This window comes from Temnothorax curvispinosus, unplaced genomic scaffold (genome assembly GCF_003070985.1).
Source record: "Temnothorax curvispinosus isolate PA1 unplaced genomic scaffold, ASM307098v1 QBEX01009117.1, whole genome shotgun sequence".
Lineage (NCBI taxonomy): Eukaryota > Metazoa > Arthropoda > Insecta > Hymenoptera > Formicidae > Temnothorax > Temnothorax curvispinosus.
Genome location: NW_020218897.1, coordinates 1 through 3956, shown reverse-complemented (window position 1 = coordinate 3956; position 3956 = coordinate 1). Strand labels below are relative to the sequence as shown.

The following is a 3956-nucleotide window of genomic DNA, read 5'->3' as shown; positions in this document are numbered from 1 at the left end:
GCTAAGAAATACAGTTGGGGTGGGATGAAAGGAAAATTAGTCTTTAAGGATTTGAATCTTCCAAAAATAATTATGCGTACGTTTATTTTTATTAAGTTTAATACTTTTGTAAAAGTTATGCTGGACATCTCAGATCCACAAATTTCTTTTGATCTACGGAATCTTAATCTTGAACCAAGTTTAAGTATATTAGTCAAAGAATACGCAGATGAAAGGAAATACATGAAACCTAGAACGCTTTGTATATCTGGTAATATTTTTAGAAATTTGAATAATATTCTTATTTTATAGAAGCAGTTCGATTACATACGCAGTATAGCCACATTACGGATGCCGAATTTGCAGATTCCATCTCCAAATGGCTTGCGCAAGCACCTCTGAGGATTCAAAGACAATTGTAAGTATATACATGCGTATATTATTTGCTGTATAACTTGTTCACTTAACTGAAGCATGTTAAATATTTTCAAGAATATTATTTGTAAAAACAAGTAATTATATAGAGTTCTACAAATCTGTGAGGGATCCAACATTGCGGATCAGATTTTAAATCCATTTTTTTAAAGCAGGAGTTTTGAAATCCCTTTTATATCAAAACTCATTGTCAGACAGGAATGTATACCCAGCGACTGCATGGTTCAGTTCCGAGAGCGCGGCGATCAAAGATCAGATAGATAAACAACTTAATAAGGGGGCGATCAAAAAATGTGTTTCGTTAAAGGATCAGTTTATATCAAACATTTTTTTAGTATCGAAGCCGGATGGAACTTTGAGATTAATACTAAATCTTAAAAAATTGAACGAGTTTATTATGACAGAACATTTTAAAATAGAAGATTGGAAGGTAGCAAGAAGATTAGTTAAGAAGAACTTCTTTATGGCCACCTTAGATTTAAAAGACGCATATCTTGTACCAATAGCAAAAACCGACAGAAAATTTTTAAGGTTTACATACAAGGGAGAATTGTATGAATTCACCTGTTTACCTTTCGAGCTAAACGTGAATCCGTATGTGTTCACAAAAATCTTAAAACCGATTGCAGCGTATTTAAGAAAACACGGTTTTCTGTCGGTTTTCTATTTAGATGACATGCTGCTCATGGGTAAATCTCACGGTAAATTTCAACATGCGCGGAAAATATTCGCGAAACTAAAAAGCTCATACAGGAGCTTGGCTTTATCATTAATGACGATAAGAGTCTTACCGTGCCCACTCAGCGTTGTAAATTTTTAGGTCTTATTTTTGACTCGCAAAAGATGTCGATAGAGTTACCGGAAGACAAAATGCAACGAACCATAGCATTTTTAAATAAATGTAGTAAAATGTCGAGCTGCACGATGAAGGAATTTGCAGCGTTCGTGGACAACACTAGTTTCGCGTTGTCCTGCTTTACGGGATGATCCATGTACGTCGCTTTGAAACGGAACGCACACGAGCGTTGGAAGAAAATAATAATAATTTTGATGCAATTATGATTTTTTCGAGCGTTTTAAACGAGGATTTTACATGGTGAAAATTGCACATTCGTACCGCTAGCGCGCCGATGAACGAACCCGTGTACAATCTCAAAATTTTTTCTGATGCATCACGTACGGGTTGGGACATGTTTTGTGAAGGTCATGGTCACTGGAATTCGAATGATTTAAACTTGCACATTAATTCATTAAAATTGATGGCAGCATTCTTCGGGCTAAAATGCTTCGCGAATGACAAACAAGGCAGTAATATTTTATTCCGGATAGACAGTACGACAGCGATCGCATACATTAACCGTATGAGAGACAGCCACTTCGAAAGCCTTATTAGCTTTTTTGCCAGAGAGATATGGCTGTGGTGTGAACAGAGAGACATTTGGATCTCAGCGTCATATATTCGTTCTTGTGACAATGTTGAAGCAGATAACGAATCGCGAAAGTTACAATCGGAAACGGAATTCGAGCTTTCAGACAACGCATTCCAAAATATCGTCAAAGTTTTTAACCGACCGGAGATCGATTTATTTGCTTCTAGGGCGAACGCAAAATGCGATCACTGTATTTCTTGGAAAAAAGACCCCGATGCGATAGACATCAATGCTGTCACATTAAGATGAAAAAAGTTGTTTTTTTACGCGTTTCCTCCCTTCTCGGTTATTTTGAGAGTGTTGCAAAAAATCGAACGCGAGGGTTCGAGTGACATAGTGGTAGTTCCGTACTGGGAAGCCCAGTCATGGTTTCCACTTCTTTTATCATTAATTGATGCTGAACCCATCATTTTTTGACCAAATATTAATTTGATTCGTTCCTCTAGCGGAGAGACGCACCTGTTATGGCACCAGCTTACGCTGATTGCTGCGAAGTTGTCCGGGAAGCCTTCATCCGGAAAGCAGTTCCATTGGGATCAGTGGATATAGTAATCGCATCCCTATCGGAGTCGTCGTGTCGGCAATATGATTGTGGACTAAGAAAATGGTGGAATTTTTGCAACGATAACGGAATCGACCTTTTTTCCGGAACACCGGCGGACGTATTAACGTTTCTTACTACTGAGTTTAAGAAAAAAGCATCCTACAGTTCATTAAACGGCTACAGGTCGGCGGTAGCGTTAATTTTGGGACCTGAATTAAGGCAAAACCATTTAGTCCAGCGATTCTTTCGAGGAGTGTCTAAACTGAGACCAGCAAATCCCAGATATAATTTAACCTGGGATCCCAAAGTAGTTTTAAGTTATTTGTCAAGAGTATATTCAAATGAAGATATAAGTTTAAAACGGCTTTCTCAAAAGCTGGTAGCCTTGTTAGCCCTAGCTACAGTACATCGCATACAGACCTTGTGCCTGATAGATATTAGGAATATTCGTCAAATGAACGGAAATCATTTAGAAATAAAAATTCTTGATAAGATTAAAACGTCCTGCCCAAATAGAAAACAGCCAGTGCTGAGACTACCGTTTTTCGTTCAGGATAGGTCCATTTGCGTGAATACAGCTTTGCAATCGTACCTGAGTAGAACTCAAGATTTGCGTGGGTCTATTGTACAGTTTTTTATATCGTTTAGAAAACCATATAAGGCGGTGTCCACGCAAACACTCAGTCGATGGCTCAAGACAGTCTTGTCCCAGAGCGGCATAAATGTTGAAAAGTTTACGGCTTACCGCACGCAACACGCGGCAACTTTAGCCGCAAAGCGTCATGGCGTTAGTGTGGACGTAATAAGAAGAACGGCGGGTTGGACAAAGGACTCTGAAACCTTTGCGCGTTTTTACGAACGGGAGTTAGTTTCGGAAGACGCCTAATTTGCCGAAGCAGTCTTCAATATGTATAGACAAGCTTAGGCCATATATAAAAAAACCGATTTTTGTTTTTCTTTTTATGACACATCGAACGTAACTAACTTTAAACAACTACATCTGTGATCTCGAGGAAGAGGCGCAAAATACAATGAATGATTAAACAAACTTACCTAAGTAAAGTTCAATCATGATTGTATAAGCGCCTCTTCCGAAGAGATCAGTCCCTCTTTCCCGTTTATCTTTATAGAGATACCCAAAAATCAGTTACGGTTCGGCTTTGAAGAATGAAGATGGTTGCGCGGAGGCGCGCAAGTCGGAGAGTCTAGGGAGATTTTTCTGTTTTGGCTTTAAAGCTTTGTAGTGACACTGGGAAAGCGGGAGGTACTACATTTGTGATCTCTTTGGAAAAGGTCGATTCCGAGTCTCGACATCGAACTCGTGAAACTCATGTTCGACCGTATTAGACACCGTGCAGTCGTAAGCGGTGAGATCCCGACGACGGGCAGAGGCGCCGTACGGCAAACCGGGCTCGTGCGACGACCGGCCCGCGAGGACTGGCCGCCTAGTAAGTGTGTCACATTGTTTTGAGCCTTTTGACTCACGATACTTCTAGAGATATCATTACCACCTTTGACTAGAGAGAATACGGCCTTAGAGGCGTTCAGGAATAATCCCACGGATGGTA

General features: G+C 39.7%; 1 long non-coding RNA gene across 1 annotated transcript; it reads left to right on the top strand.

Annotated features, from left to right (window-relative positions):
• The first annotated feature begins 7 nt into the window (after positions 1–7).
• Positions 8–397, top strand: LOC112458684. Its single transcript, XR_003041236.1, has 2 exons — positions 8–76; positions 292–397. It is a non-coding gene; the product is annotated as an uncharacterized LOC112458684 (long non-coding RNA).
• The last annotated feature ends 3559 nt before the right edge of the window (positions 398–3956 follow it).